We start from the raw sequence: 16986 nt of genomic DNA on the forward strand, positions 1-16986 counted from the left end.
AGCGCAAAACATTATCGGTTTATCTGACTAGTGTAGGGCACACCTATCATTTGTTTATTCGGCTAACATTGGGTGCAAAACTTAGTAACAGTTTATTCGTCAATTATAGGGTGCCAATAACAAGTTGATTAATATTGGTGATGTATAATCGATCTCTTGATAAATGTTGGTAAATGAAAGATAGTATGAAATGTTCATGATGTGACATCCCAAAATTGGCCCTAGTCGGGAAGTGGTTTCGGGACCGCTAAACCGAGTCACCGACATGCTCGAACGTAATATTTATTGTCTAGAATATGGGAAAATGCATGTGTGAATTTTGAATTCTTTGATTTAGTTAATTTGATTGTGAATTGAAAGAAAACGACTCATGTGAAAGGATTTAAAAATATGTAGCTAATTTTAAGAGGTTAATAAAGGAATGAAGCAAAATAAATGGAGTTGCATGTCAAATACTCCATTTATTTTGGATGAGTGGCCTACCATGTCTAGATTATGGGCAAGGGACATGTTTCCAACATGTTTAGTTAGTGCATTATGTAGAAAGAATTAAGAAATGAAAAAAAAAAAAAGAAAAAAAGAGCATGGATGCCCCCCTCCAATGGTGCCGTAGCTAGAGAGAAAGAAAGAAAAAAAGTTGTCATTCATCCTTTCTTTGAGCAAAGACTAAGAAAGAAAAACAAAAAATTGTTCATCTTTTCCCTCCTTCCTTTGGCGAAATTCCTAAGAGGAAGAAGAGATTTTTGCTTCATTTTCTTTGTTTAGAAGAGATCTAGAAGGAGATTTGGCTAAACTTGCATCAAGATTAAGGTATGTATGAGGTTGTGTCATGAGATTCATGCTTGTTTTGGTTGCTAACTTGATGTGCATGTTAGCCATGGTTCAAATCCTTGCTATGCCATGAAAAATGGTATTTGGCCAAGGTTGATATTGTGTTAAAGCCATTGCATGCTAAAGGTGAAGCTTGCTAATGATGCATGCAATGATGGATTGACTACTCTTGAAATTTCTTTGTAGCAATCTTGAGTAAGACATTGAGTTCTTTGTTTAACCATGACCAAAGTTCAATGGGGTATGATTGTGATGTATTCGCCATGATGCATTCATGAGCATGATTTATGCTTGTTACTTGATTGGTAAAATTTGTGTTTTAGAGGGTTATGAACACCTTGAGATTCGCCATGCACCTATATGTGTATATATGTTTGCACATGATATTTTGATTATGAAGAAAGTGATAAATATGTTTGTTTAAAGAAGAAATTTGTTGAAGAATGTTGTGAAATTTGCATGTACATTCGCCTAGTACATGTATAGTGTGAAAAACCTTGAAATTATTTTTGATTTTGTGTATTTATGACCATGTGTAATCGGCCACATGAGTAATTTGAGCACTTGATGTTATGTTAAAATTCTTGAGCTTAAATATATGGATGTATGTATATGTGGCCATATAATGGCGTTTTGGTTCAAAGGTTGAATGATAAATTATAATAAAGTGAGATGATATGAGATGCGAATGTGATTTACTAGTAAACATTATTGATAGAAATATTGAATACTTCTACTTGTATTCGTTAAGCTCAAGAGCAAAAGGGAGCTAAATCCGATAAAGGGAAGGAAAAAGTGATCGAATAGCCGTTGAAGCCGTTCGACAACATCCGAGGTAAGTCCTCAAGAAATGACCCTACTCAATTATGTGAAATGAAATATGGATGTATAATGATTATTGATTTATGTGTGTATGAGTATTTGAATGATATCCGGCTAAGTCCCGGCGATTATGCTAGTGATATGTTTGTGTTTGAGCCTTAGTAACGAAAATGAAACATGGATGTGTAATGATTATTGATGTATGTGTGTGCATGAGCAATTGAATGATATCCGGCTAAGTCCCAAGACATTTATGCTAGTAATTATATCCGGTTAAGACCAAGGCAATTGTGCTAGTGACTACATTCGGCTAAGACCAAGGCATTCGTGCAAGTTGTTAAATCTGGCTAATACCAAGGAATTTGTGCAAGTCGTTCTATCGGGCTAAGACCAAGGCATTCGTGCATGTGGTTATATCCGGTTGTATTCGAAGAAGCTTGGGCTGGAGGTGGCGTTGGTTGCTGTAATAAATTTAATTAGTACACTCGAAAAGCCCAAAGGATAAGGTATGTTTATATGTGCATTGGAAAAGTCGATATGTTTGAGTAACATTCGTTCAATCGACTAACGAGTTTTCAGCTATTGAATTGGTTGATATCTTGTGAAAGTATATAATGATGAAGTGTGAAGTAAGTATGATTATGTGAATGCGTATTAATGAAATGATTCATTTGGCTATGTGAATGTAATGCTTTAGTTAAAGCTGATTTTATTGCTTGAGACTTACTAAGCATAAAATGCTTACCCCATTGCTTTGGCTCTCTTTTATAGATTTTGCTCGTTAGCGATCGGATTCGGGATCATTAAAGTCGAAGTCATCTACACTATCAAAGCCTCCATTTTGGTATAATTTTGGTTGAACTTTGAAATGGCATGTATAGGACTACCCTATTGTTGAAGGTCATGTACCTTTCGGTTTTGTGTAAACTTGGATAGCCATGCGAAAATGGCTTATATACGTTTTTGGTATGATACTATAATCGTTGTATGTTGATCATTATGGGGTATGGAATTGTTTTGAGAAGATTAGCCATTGGAATGGTTAATCATGATCACACTTTGTGCTATGTATGCAAAGAGGGGCAATTGAATCGTGGAAATCATGAAATAGGTAAAGGTTACCTTGAAAACAGATGCTGGCAGCAGCAGTGGTGTGGTTTTGAAAAATCACCAAAAATTGTAGGAATGATATTAAATAGTGAATAAGTTATGTGAATGAACCTTGATGAGTCTACTTTCATATGGAAGAAACGAAACGGTCATAGGAGTTACTTGTTAAGAGATATTAAAGTTATCGTGAGACAGGGCCAGAAAGGTTTCTGGGTCCCCTGTCGCGACTTTAAAAATTTACTATAAATTATCCAGAAAGAATTAGGAGTCATGCCTTATATTTGCAGATTCCATTTTGAGTCTAGTTTCATTAAAAACAAACGGCACTAGTATTAAATCCCTGTACAGAGAGATATTCAAGTTGTAACGCGCGAAGGTCAGAGCAGTTGATCCCTGTAACATGGGTGACTTTAACTAATAAACTGTACCAATTGGCCCCACCAAAAATTCTAGAAATAAATCCATGGAAGGATATATGAGTCTAAATTCAGGGAAAATTTACGAAATCAGTTTCCGAGTTTTGAAACTCGAGATATGATTTTTAAGGCGGCAGTGACGCAGTTTTCCAGCCTGTCTGGAAATGCCAAATTGGTCGGTGCTTTAAGAGGACTTGGCTCGTTAACCCCTCGCGTCCGACACCGGCGATGGTCTCGGGTTTGGGGTGTTACAATTTTATTGGTATCAGAGCTACGGTTTAGTCGATCCTAGGACTACCGTGATATGTTTGGGGTCTAGCTATACATGCCATTAAGTGATAATTGATAGTGTGGTGATTTCGACATTTTGAAATTTGTGTTTGTTTATAGCCATGGATCCCGATCCCAACCGAGCAATAGCTGATGATGTGGAGAGTGTGGCGCTGCTCTCCGCAAGGGACAGCGCCGGACTCTCAACCTATTGCTAGCAATCCGAATGATGAGGCTAAGCAAGCCTTTTATAGTGTGATGAATGATTGGTTCAACCAATACATTCGAACTAACATGGCTATTCCACAACCTCCATTTCCGACTAATGCAACCCCCGCACATACAATACCTCCGTGAATCGACCAAATAAGGTCAAGTAAGCCCCGATCGATGAAATTCGTAAACATGGGGCCACCGAATTCAAGGCTACGGATAGCGACGATGCCGAGCAAGCTGAATTTTGGTTGGACAACACTATCCGGGTGCTCGATGAGCTATCTTGTACACCCGATGAGTGCTTAAAGTGTACCATCTCCTTGCTACGCGATTCCGCCTACTATTGGTGGAGTACTCGACTTTTGTGGTGCCTAGGAGCAAGTGACTTGGGAATTCTTTCAAACCGAGTTCAAAAAAAGTATATCATCGAGATTCATCGACCAAAGCGAAGGAATTTCTTGATCTTAAGCAAGGCTCTATGTCGCCATCGACTACTGAACGAAAATTTGTGAGGCTTAGCCAGACGCAGCGAGAATGCATTTCGTCCGGCTATTATGTAAACGCTCGAGGATGGGCTGAATGATGATATAAGGATGTTCGTTGGCATTCTCGAATACGAGAGTTCGTAGTACTTGTTGAGCGAGCTTGTAAAGTCAAGAGCTTAGAAAGGAGAAACAAAAGTTGATGTGGGAACCAAGAATTCGAAAAGGTCCTCGGAAAGTCTCTTCAACAGCATTGAAGAGATTTTGAGATGATGTGAGCTGGTCTAGAGGCGCTTCGGGCTTTTCTAGACGAGATCGCGGTCGACCCCCTGTGACCACACGAGTCACTTCGATCGCCAGTGGTGGAAATGATCGCCGAGAGAGAGCGGAGTGTCTGCATTGTGGCAAATGGCATTCGGGGAGCTGTAGGTTCCGTGATCACTCCTGTTATAAGTGTGGATCGACTGACCACTTTATCAAGGACTGCCCGAGGTTGCTTGAACAAAATGTAAGTCAAAGTGGAAACCCGAGTGCTACCACTGCTCGAGGTAGGCCATCCAGAAATGTGGGCAATGCTAGTGGCGGTCAGAGAGGGCCGAGAGATGCTACAACAAGACCCGAGGCTCGTGCTCCTGCTAGGACTTATGCCATACGCGCACGCGAGGATGCTGCCTCACCGGATGTTATTACTGGTACTTTCACTCTTTTCGATACTAATGTGATTGCTTTGATTGACCCTGGTTCTACTCATTCTTATATATGTGAAACCTTAGCATCCAGTAAGACTTTGCCTATTGAGTCTACTGAGTTTGTAATTCGGGTGTCAAACCCCTTGGGTCATTACGTGCTTGTCAACAAAGTGTGTAAGAAAAGTCCTCTAGTGTTCCGAGGTTCTTGTTTTCCGGCGGACCTGATGCTTTTGCCGTTCGATGAATTCGACGTTATTCTTGGTTTGGATTGGTTGACCATGCACGATGCGGTTGTAAATTGCAAAAGCAAGACTATCGATCTGAGGTGCGCGAATAACGAGATAATTCGGGTTGAGTCTATGGACTTAAAGGGTTGCCACCGTAATATCGCAATGTTGGCCCAAAATATGTAAGAAAAGGGTGCGGCGTACCTTGCGTATGTGCTCGATGACAAGGAGTCGAAAAGAAACCCGAATCTGTTCCATGGTTTGTGAATACCGGATGTTTTCCTCAAGAATTGCCGGTTTACCGCTGTTCGGAAATAGAATTTGGCATTGAATTGGTACCGTACCACTCCAATTTCGATAGCTCCGTATCGTATGGCACCAACGAATTAAAGGAGTTGAAAGCTCGGTTGCAAGAATTGGTGGATGAGGTTTTGCTCGTCCGAAGTTTTTCACCTTGGGTGCGCCGGTGTTGTTTGTGAAAAGAAGGATGGAACCATGAGGTTGTGCATCGACTATCGTCGACTTAATAAAGCGACGATAAAGAACAAATATTCGTTATCACAGATCGACGATTTGTTCGATCAAGCGAAGGAGCTTCGGTGTTCTCGAAAATAGATTTGAGATCGGGCTATTATCAATTACGAATTCGAGATTCGGACGTACCCAAGACTGCCTTCAGAACGAGATATGGTCACTACGAGTTCCTAGTGATGCCGTTTGGGCTTACTAATGCCCCTGCGGTATTTATGGATTTAATGAATCGGATCTTCAGACCATATTTGGATCGGTTTGTAGTCGTGTTCATTGATGACATCTTGGTCTATTCAAGAAATAAGACCGAACATGCTGAACACCGAGGTTAGTGCTTGCAAATTTTACTGAATAAGCAATTATATGCTAAGTTCAAAAGTGTGAGTTACGGTTAAGAGAGGTTAGCTTCTTGGGTCATGTGGTATCTGCATCGGGTATTCGAGTCGACCGAATAAAATTTCAGCCATACTTAATTGGAAGCTTCGAGAAATATTAATGAGGTTGAGCTTTTGGGGCTTGCTTAGGTTATTACCGACGATTTGTAAAGGTTTCTCAACGATAGCCACGCCAATGACGAAGCTACTCCAAAGGGATGTTAAGTTCGAATGGACGGAGAAATGTCATAAAAGTTTTAATCAATTGAAAACTTATTTGACTGAAGCCCCAATTCTAGTGCAACCCGAAACGGGCAAAGAGTTTGTTATTTATAGTGACGCATCCCTACTCGGGTTAGGTTGCGTATTGATGCAAGAAGGTCGAGTTGTGGCTTATGCGTCGAGGCAATTAAAGCCACACGAGAAAAATTATCCGACCCATGATCTCGAATTGGCTGCCATCGTATTCGCCTTAAAGATTTGGCGACATTACTTATTTGGTGAGAAGTGCCATGTGTATTCGGATCACAAAAGTCTCAAATATTTGATGACTCAAAGAGACTTAAATCTGCGACAAAGACGTTGGCTCGAGATGTTAAAGGATTATGAGCTGGTCATTGACTATCACCCGGGAAAGGCGAATGTGGTTGCGGATGCCTTAAGTCGTAAATCATTATTCGCTTCTGAGCGATGAATGTGCACTTGTCTGCTCGATCCGACAATGTGTTAGTAGCTGAATTGAAAGCCAAACCATTATTGATACATCAAATTCGTGAAGCTCGTAAAGTCGACGACGAGTTGGCGCAAAACGGGCCGAGTGTGTTCGAACAAGGACTCGGAGTTTCAAATCGATGATGACGATTGTTTGAGGTTCAAAAAGTCATGCGTTCCAAAGAATTTGGAACTTATTTCGATAATTCGAACGAAGCCCATTGTAGCCGAATGGCAATCCACCCGGAGTACGAAGATGTACAACGATTTGAAACGTCGATTTTGGTGGCATGGTATGAAACGAGACATCTCCGACTTTGTTTCGAGATGTTTAATATGTCAACAAGTGAAAGCGGAACATCAAATACCTTCAGGATTACTTCAGCCGATCACGATACCCGAGTGGAAATGGGATTGAGTCACCATGGACTTTGTATCCGGACTGCCATTGTCGGCGAGTAAGAAGGATGCGGTTTGGGTCGTGGTAGATAGATTGACTAAGTCGGCTCACTTTGTCCCCGTACGTACGGATTTTTCAATGGACAAACTAGCGAATTATGCGTTCTCAGATTGTGAGATTGCACGGGTGCCTATTTCCATCGTGTCGGATAGAGATCCGATATTTACCTCGCGATTTTGGAAAAAGTTGCAAGAAGCTTTGGGTACCAAGTTGCATTTCAGACCGCCTTTCACCCCAAACCGATGGTCAATCCGGCGGATAATTCAGATACTTGAGGATATGTTGAGATGTTGCATCCTCGAGTTCGATGGTTCATGGGAGCGGTATTTGCCGTTGATTGAATTCGCTTACAACAACAACTTTCAATCAAGTATTAAGATGGCACCCTACGAGGCTTTGTACGGTCGTAAATGCCGTACACCATTGTTTTGGACCGAGCTCGGTGAAAGCAAAATTTTCGGTGGATTTGATTAGAGATGCTGAATGAAAGTGAAAGTAATCCGTGAAAGTCGAAAATAGCCTCCGATTGTCGAGAAGTCGACGCGGATCTGAAGCGTAAAGACATCGAGCATCGGTGGGAGATAAAGTGTTTCTCAAGGTTTCACCTTGGAAAAGATACTCGATTCAGCCGTAAGGGCAAGTTGAGCCCGAGGTTCATTGGGCCATATGAGATATCCGGCGAGTCGGTCCGGTGGCATATCGTCGATTTTGCCCCCGAACTCGAAAAGATTCACGATGTCTTTCATGTTTCGATGCTTGACGCTATAGATCTGATCCATCGCACGTGATTAGTCCATCAGAGGTTGAAATTCAAGCCAATATGAGTTATGTGGAAGAACCGATTCGTATCCTGGCACGTGAAGTGAAAGAGTTGCGAAACAAGCGGGTTCCGCTAGTGAAAGTGTTATGGCTCAAACACGGGATAGAAGAAGCTACTTGGGAAACCGAAAACTCTATGAAAGAGCGATACCCAACCTATTTACCGGTAAGATTTTCGGGGACGAAAATTTCTTAAGTGGGGGAGAGTTGTGACATCCCAAAATTGGCCCTAGTCGGGAAGTGGTTTCGGGACCGCTAAACCGAGTCACTGACATGCTCGAACGTAATATTTATTGTCTAGAATATGGGAAAATGCATGTGTGAATTTTGAATTCTTTGATTTAGTTAATTTGATTGTGAATTGAAAGAAAAACGACTCATGTGAAAGGATTTAAAAATATGTAGCTAATTTTAAGAGGTTAATAAAGGAATGAAGCAAAATAAATGGAGTTGCATGTCAAATACTCCATTTATTTTGGATGAGTCTTGACCATGTCTAGATTATGGGCAAGGGACATGTTTCCAACATGTTTAGTTAGTGCATTATGTAGAAAGAATTAAGAAATGAAAAAAAAAAGAAAAAAGAGCATGGATGCCCCCCAATGGTGCCGTAGCTAGAGAGAAAGAAAGAAAAAAAGTTGTCATTCATCCTTTCTTTGAGCAAAGACTAAGAAAGAAAAACAAAAAATTGTTCATCTTTTCCCTCCTTCCTTTGGCGAAATTCCTAAGAGGAAGAAGAGATTTTGCTTCATTTTCTTTGTTTAGAAGAGATCTAGAAGGAGATTTGGCTAAACTTGCATCAAGATTAAGGTATGTATGAGGTTGTTTCATGAGATTCATGCTTGTTTTGGTTGCTAACTTGATGTGCATGTTAGCCATGGTTCAAATCCTTGCTATGCCATGAAAAATGGTATTTGGCCAAGGTTGATATTGTGTTAAAGCCATTGCATGCTAAAGGTGAAGCTTGCTAATGATGCATGCAATGATGGATTGACTACTCTTGAAATTTCTTTGTAGCAATCTTGAGTAAGACATTGAGTTCTTTGTTTAACCATGACCAAAGTTCAATGGGGTATGATTGTGATGTATTCGCCATGATGCATTCATGAGCATGATTTATGCTTGTTACTTGATTGGTAAAATTTGTGTTTTAGAGGGTTATGAACACCTTGAGATTCGCCATGCACCTATATGTGTATATATGTTTGCACATGATATTTTGATTATGAAGAAAGTGATAAATATGTTTGTTTAAAGAAGAAATTTGTTGAAGAATGTTGTGAAATTTGCATGTACATTCGGCCTAGTACATGTATAGTGTGAAAAACCTTGAAATTATTTTTGATTTTGTGTATTTATGACCATGTGTAATCGGCCACATGAGTAATTTGAGCACTTGATGTTATGTTAAAATTCTTGAGCTTAAATATATGGATGTATGTATATGTGGCCATATAATGGCGTTTTGGTTCAAAGGTTGAATGATAAATTATAATAAAGTGAGATGATATGAGATGCGAATGTGATTTACTAGTAAACATTATTGATAGAAATATTGAATACTTCTACTTGTATTCGTTAAGCTCAAGAGCAAAAGGAGCTAAATCCAATAAAGGGAAGGAAAAAGTGATCGAATAGCCGTTGAAGCCGTTCGACAACATCCGAGGTAAGTCCTCAAGAAATGACCCTACTCAATTATGTGAAATGAAATATGGATGTATAATGATTATTGATTTATGTGTGTATGAGTATTTGAATGATATCCGGGCTAAGTCCCAAGGCGATTATGCTAGTGATATGTTTGTGTTTGAGCCTTAGTAACGAAAATGAAACATGGATGTGTAATGATTATTGATGTATGTGTGTGCATGAGCAATTGAATGATATCCGGCTAAGTCCCAAGACATTTATGCTAGTAATTATATCCGGTTAAGACCAAGGCAATTGTGCTAGTGACTACATTCGGGCTAAGACCCGAAGGCATTCGTGCAAGTTGTTAAATCCGGGCTAATACCCGAAGGCATTTGTGCAAGTCGTTCTATCTGGGCTAAGACCCGAAGGCATTCGTGCATGTGGTTATATCCGGTTGTATTCCGAAGAAGCTTGGGCTGGAGGTGAGCGTTGGTTGCTGTAGTAAATTTAATTAGTACACTCGAAAATCCCAAAGGATAAGGTATGTTTATATGTGCATTGGAAAAGTTGATATGTTTGAGTAACATTCGTTCAATCGACTAACGAGTTTTCAGCTATTGAATTGGTTGATATCTTGTGAAAGTATATAATGATGAAGTGTGAAGTAAGTATGATTATGTGAATGCGTATTAATGAAATGATTCATTTGGCTATGTGAATGTAATGCTTTAGTTAAAGCTGATTTTATTGCTTGAGACTTACTAAGCATAAAAATGCTTACCCCATTGCTTTGGCTCTCTGTTTTATAGATTTTGCTCGTTAGCGATCGGATTCGGGATCATTAAAGTCGAAGTCATCTACACTATCAAAGCCTCCATTTTGGTATAATTTTGGTTGAACTTTGAAATGGCATGTATAGGACTACCCTATTGTTGAAGGTCATGTACCTTTCGGTTTTGTGTAAACTTGGATAGCCATGCGAAAATGGCTTATATACGTTTTTGGTATGATACTATAATCGTTGTATGTTGATCATTATGGGGTATGGAATTGTTTTGAGAAGATTAGCCATTGGAATGGTTAATCATGATCACACTTTGTGCTATGTATGCAAAGAGGGGCAATTGAATCGTGGAAATCATGAAATAGGTAAAGGTTACCTTGAAAACAGATGCTGGCAGCAGCAGTGGTGTGGTTTTGAAAAATCACCAAAAATTGTAGGAATGATATTAAATAGTGAATAAGTTATGTGAATGAACCTTGATGAGTCTACTTTCATATGGAAGAAACGAAACGGTCATAGGAGTTACTTGTTAAGAGAAATTAAAGTTATCGTGAGACAGGGCCAGAAAGGTTTCTGGGTCCCCTATCGCGACTTTAAAAATTTACTATAAATTATCCAGAAAGAATTAGGAGTCATGCCTTATATTTGCAGATTCCATTTTGAGTCTAGTTTCATTAAAAACAAACGGCACTAGTATTAAATCCCTGTACAGAGAGATATTCAAGTTGTAACGCGCGAAGGTCAGAGCAGTTGATCCCTGTAACATGGGTGACTTTAACTAATAAACTGTACCAATTGGCCCCACCAAAAATTCTAGAAATAAATCCATGGAAGGATATATGAGTCTAAATTCAGGGAAAATTTACGAAATCAGTTTCCGAGTTTTGAAACTCGAGATATGATTTTTAAGGCGGCAGTGACGCAGTTTTCCAGCCTGTCTGGAAATGCCAAATTGGTCGGTGCTTTAAGAGGACTTGGCTCGTTAACCCCTCGCGTCCGACACCGGCGATGGTCTCGGGTTCGGAGTGTTACACATGATGAACTTTATAGTAAACTATGTGGTAATAACCATTATGGGTTAAAGATTTTGAATTTATGAAATCATTAAATATATATGTAGTTCTTGTGTTAATGAAATTATTCATTATTTGACCATTCTTTTATGTGCAGGTTAGGTATAAATTTTTTATTTTCGACTCAACATATAGCTATATACCCAAACTCAATGTTGGTGATGTTCTCTTTTATATTTTGGAATGTACCTAGGATGCTAATGTTATGAGTAATGATCATTTTTGGTGTATAGTTGATCTTAGTAAAGGTTACATGTATTGGATGTTGTCATGTAAACCTTTGAGTTATGTTTTTTTTTCTAGTGTAAATGCTTGTATATAAATTTTGGATGAATTTATGTCGCCTGTGAAATGATATGTGATTTGTGCAAGTATACACGTCGAATCAAGTAATAAAGTGATAAGTGAGTATCATTCCTATGAGGATTGGATTAAGGCATAAAAGTGGTCAACTTCTTATAATAGAGTGTTATTAATGTTATGGTAAAAACAACGATAAGTATGTAGTGGCCATTAAAGGAATAGTGATGTATGCAATATGTGGAATTAATAAATACTTGGAAATGCTATGACAAAAAAAATAGTAGAAATGTAATGGAAATTATGAGAATTACTACCTGAATATTATGTAAATGAACAAATAAATAAATAATAATGATGTGGCAAAGATACTATGGCAAAGAATAAAGGATATACAACGTGGATTTGGAAGGTTAGGATTTCTCAGAATCTACCCTTACTGCCAATAATGTCTCATCAAAATCATACTCAGTTTACTGCTTAGAAGAGTTCTCAGATGGAATGCTTCTTTTGAGAGAAAAAAACATCAAGTTACCTTGCCTGTGTCTATAGAGCTTAATATGGTACCCTGCATTATTTTCCTTCTGTATGAACGCTACTCAATGTCTAGAGTCTACTACAAGTATCGGTCGAGTACTTGCTCATATCATTCAATATCAATCCAACTAATTAAACCTTTTCAAAATTAGACTTAGTTTATGGGCATGCTGAAGATTCATCTATGTCTAGGGATTGCACACATACAACTTAGAAATAAAATAATTGAATGAAATAGTAAACTGATTTGGATCTATGCTTCAACCATTAAAAAATATAAAGGTTTCATCATGTAATCCCGACCTGATGATATTTAGCTCATGGGTTGGCACATAAAATTCAAAACCAAAATAACATCCCACACCATTTTCATCATTCAATGCATGGAAGAAAAAGTAAGAAATATAGAAGACTTCGGGAAGATAGCTTTCCCTTGTCCAGTTCACACTCCAACAACGTAGTCTCTTGCGATGGCTGAAAGGGACTGCTTTTATCTTTCTCTACTAAGTCGCTACACTCTATTTTTCCCTAAACATCTATTCCCTTTTGGCTTTTTATAGCTTTTTCCTTAAGGTAAATCCAACAACCCATGTTTATTTTCTCTTTTTAAATTCTTTTTTCAACAACCTAAGATTATCTTATCCTCTTTTTAAATTCTTTTTTTTTTCTCTAGGATAAAAGCCAACATCCCAGGATTATCTTCTCCACTTTTTTAGGTAGGTTTTTCTGGTTCAAGTATAGTTGGGTTGAAATTGGTATGCGTTGAGTGTTGACTTGGTCTTCCTAGAATTGGCATGACATTTGTGCTGACAAATGTCCAACCATTTACCCCAACAAACCTTCACTCCTTTATTTTTTGTTCCTCAACCTGTACTTATCAAACCACTTGACACAATCCTACCACAAGCAATTAAAAGTAGCTAATATTTAAATGCAGTCCAAGCTCCTAATGAAATGATGAAAATACGAATGAAATGTCCTAAAATACAACTAAATGTACATAATTACAAGAAATTGACTAGGTCTAAAGGCATGAAATATAACTCTTTTCAAGAGTTATCAATATATGTTTATCTTATGAGTTTAACTCTTTGGTTGTGTATTTTATAAGCTAAATAGCTTAGATTATTATATTGTTTAATGTGGTAGATAAGATATTTGGTATTTGATGATTAGGTCTACATCTGGTTTTTTTTAGTGGAAGATTTTTCATGTTATTAAAGGTATGAAATGTGGTGTCAATGAGGACATGTTGGTTAGGCACTTAGGTTGTATGGAATTGGCTTATTATGACTAGTTTGAAAGTGTTTTTGGTGATATTTAAAGGTTGGTTTTAGGCTTGATGTAATACCCAATATAGGTGTAAAATGTGCCTTGTTTAGAAGCAAATTTTGGTGCACACGGGATGAGACACAAGCTGTCACACGGTCGTGTGTCACACACGGCTGAATGTCTAATTTATTTTCAGTGCAGGTTGGTCCACACAGGCACAAAGAGTTACACGATCGTGTGACGCTGAGTTCCATAATCACAGTGAGTTAAATGGTCAGTGTACACAGCCATGTTCTGAGTGACACGGTCTGGGCTCTGTTACACGGCCTAACCATAGAGCCGTGTGACCCCTATTTAAAATTTTTTTAACTTTTTCCAAGTTTTTCTATTTTGTTTTGAATTGTTCCCAGAATGTTCCCAAACTATTTTAAGGCCTCGTAAGTTCAGTCTAAGGCTCATAAGTGCATATTTATTATAATTTGAGTGTGATTTGCTTATTTATAAATATACTTGAATGATTGTTTCTATGCAATGTTAAATATTTGAAATTTTATTGTAATACTCTGTAATCCTAATTTGGCGAAAGAGACGAGTTATGGATGTTACACCGCCAGCTTCTCTTCTTTCTTTATACACTATATATCACAATGAGTGTCCCACAAATTGCAAAATATTTTCATTCCTTCTATCTGTTATATCATAGTTTGAATCATTACCATCATATATCAATAACTTTATCCTCTCAGGAATCTCTTCCAACCCATTTTGATCATGGATCCTTACTAGTGTTCTTTGCAAACAATTGCTCAAAATTTCTTTTCATAACTAACCATAACATTTACTACTCTTTTTTATTACGGTTTACAGATAAATACCATTATTCAAATTACTAGACGTAACCTCTATTCAGCTTTGTTCCTTCAACAAAGCTCATTGATCTCGTTATCTCTTCAAACTGTCATATTTAATTGTTTATTGCATTTACTTTGTGCTTAACTTGAAATCATCAAACACTCTAGCTATTTCTAGTTTTGTGATTAAAGGTCATGTAGGATATGCCATATAGCTTTATATGGATCCCACCACAAAGGCTGATTCTTTCGTAGTTCACCAAAAAGGTTTAATCTTTCTTGATGTCACATTCCATTTTTTCTATTACTTGTAATATAATGAAACTGCCATCTCTTATGTCTTAAATTATTTGCGTGAAAATGAAAACAATAAAGTGTTGCGGCTTAGTGGAATGAAACTCATTAACTATCCTAGAAGTCCCTAGTTCGAACCCCCATGTTCTCACTTTTTTTAATTAAATTTTTCCACACAATTGGCATGTGCATTCAAGCCTTGTCGTGCCCCCCTTGTTGCCATATGTGGAGGATTCCTTTCCTCCTTTAGCAAGTCAAACTTGCCTTATGTTTTGAGACACATCCCCTTTTTCACTCCTTGTTTTACTCCCTTACCTCTCTTGCCATAAGATTGTGATACAATGAACTTGTTCATGGTTGACCAAGCTACTCACAGCCATTGTTCCATCCACCACCCTCATTTGCACCCTATTCTCCATTTTTTCATTTCCTTCATCTTTTTTTCTCTTTCAAATCAAAATAGAACCACAACCACCTTATTTTAACTTTTTTTCTCCAACCACCACATTTGAGCCTTCCACCACCATCAAAGACCTCCTACCCACCGTAGATGCTGCCTCTTTTCACTCCTCCTCCCTTCCACCGCTGTGAGCTACTGTGACCATTGTCGCAATCACCACAAGTCTCCTCCTTCTCCACCTGTTTTCTCTTCTTTTTCACTTTTCTCCTTTCTTCCAATTATAGTGGCCAAAACCTCCTCCTTTTAATATTTTTTCATCATCATCGTCGAACTGCCGCTCCTCCATAGCCAGACCACCATTGATCTCATTCCATTTTTGATCATTCGATCATCTAGTATTAAATCAAGTGACCAAATGAAACTGATCAAAAGGATCCTTAGTGTGATAATGAAGACAATGAATCCAAGTCTCGATTTAAGGATTCATCTACCAGCTTGAATCCAAGTGAAATCTCCTCTAATAGGATTATGGCAATTAGATCTACGGTTTAAGGTGTGGGATCTCACTCTCATTTTAAGTTAAATATAATGTTATTTACTTTAATAAAATTTTAATTAATTAATTAATTTGTGAGTACATTAAGTACTCGAGTGGAGTTGAAAAACTCAATCAAAGAGGAATCGAAGTGTCCTAAACTATTAAGTGTTGTGAAAATCCATGATTTGTGATATGTGATGTATGTAATGTTGATCTCATCTATTTGTTATGTGATTTATGGCTAGATTGATATGTGATGACCTAAACATGTGATATATGTATGTGTATGTTAAGATCCATGTTATAGTATAAATATGTATATTAAAGCATGCTAAAGTGAAAACTATGTGATATGTGAAAATGTGAGCATGATACATACATATGTGTAAAAATCAAGAAAGATGAGTTACAAGCATGAATATGTGAAAAATGTGAAAAGTGAAACATATGTGTTAAAATGGTCATATCATATACATGGCGTGGGATTATGAAAAGAGCAAGCGATGTGGTAATTTAACTACGATTATGTGGCCGTTATTGGCAATTATGACGTGGCTTATCCACAATGTGTTATCTGATCGTTTATTGGCATCTATGTGGTGGCTTGTGCACAAATGGTGTTATCAGATGGACGAGTTCTAGGGAACTCGATGTTGGTGTGTGGCGAAAATGGGTAGGAAATCCTCTGAAATGTGCATTATTACATAAGCATAACTTGTTATGTTCACTAAAGCTGATGATATGTGAACTATATGAAAGTTATAATTACGATGATATGGATGTGGTATGCTACGTGTTGAAATATATGTTTGTGCCGATCTCACACCAAGCCTTTTAAAGCTCACCATGTTATGCGTGTGTCTCCGGTAATCCTCGTAATTGAGGCTTGGATTTAGATCTTTGGAGGGGCTCTCGAATTAATGATTTTTTGGTTATGGATTGTAACACCCCAAACCCGGCCTGGACGTTATGACCGGATCTGATGCGCCACATTGATGCGTTCAAAACATTCCGTATTACTTAGTTTGGAAAAGCTGAGTTGGTGTTGTAAAGACACTTTTAAAGGTAGGTTAAAGTGAATAGAAGTCATGCACCGTAGGAAACCGGGAAAAAGAGGAGGTGAGTCCGTTGACCGCTTAAGTACCAAGCTCTTCCGGATCCAATCCTAGACATGCACACCACCATTGCCACACTCTAACATCTCGTATAATTTTGAGAAAATCGTTTGATTATGTCCGTCTTAAGAAAATGTTTAAGTTGAAAACGTTTGTTTAAAATATTTATTTCCTTGGAAAAACATTTACTTTGGAAACTTTATGCGTCATCGTGATCTTTTAAAAATCAAGT

At 38.0% G+C, this 16986-nt stretch overlaps 2 long non-coding RNA genes across 2 annotated transcripts; both read left to right on the forward strand.

Annotated features, from left to right (window-relative positions):
* The first annotated feature begins 1541 nt into the window (after positions 1–1541).
* Positions 1542–2708, forward strand: LOC128286969 (uncharacterized). Its single transcript, XR_008277659.1, has 2 exons — positions 1542–1666; positions 2425–2708. It is a non-coding gene; the product is annotated as an uncharacterized LOC128286969 (long non-coding RNA).
* A 6858-nt stretch (positions 2709–9566) lies between these two features.
* LOC128286972 (uncharacterized) lies at positions 9567–10683 on the forward strand. Its single transcript, XR_008277671.1, has 2 exons — positions 9567–9624; positions 10400–10683. It is a non-coding gene; the product is annotated as an uncharacterized LOC128286972 (long non-coding RNA).
* Positions 10684–16986: the final 6303 nt, after the last annotated feature.

This window comes from Gossypium arboreum, chromosome 13 (genome assembly GCF_025698485.1).
Source record: "Gossypium arboreum isolate Shixiya-1 chromosome 13, ASM2569848v2, whole genome shotgun sequence".
In the NCBI taxonomy this organism is placed as follows: domain Eukaryota; kingdom Viridiplantae; phylum Streptophyta; class Magnoliopsida; order Malvales; family Malvaceae; genus Gossypium; species Gossypium arboreum.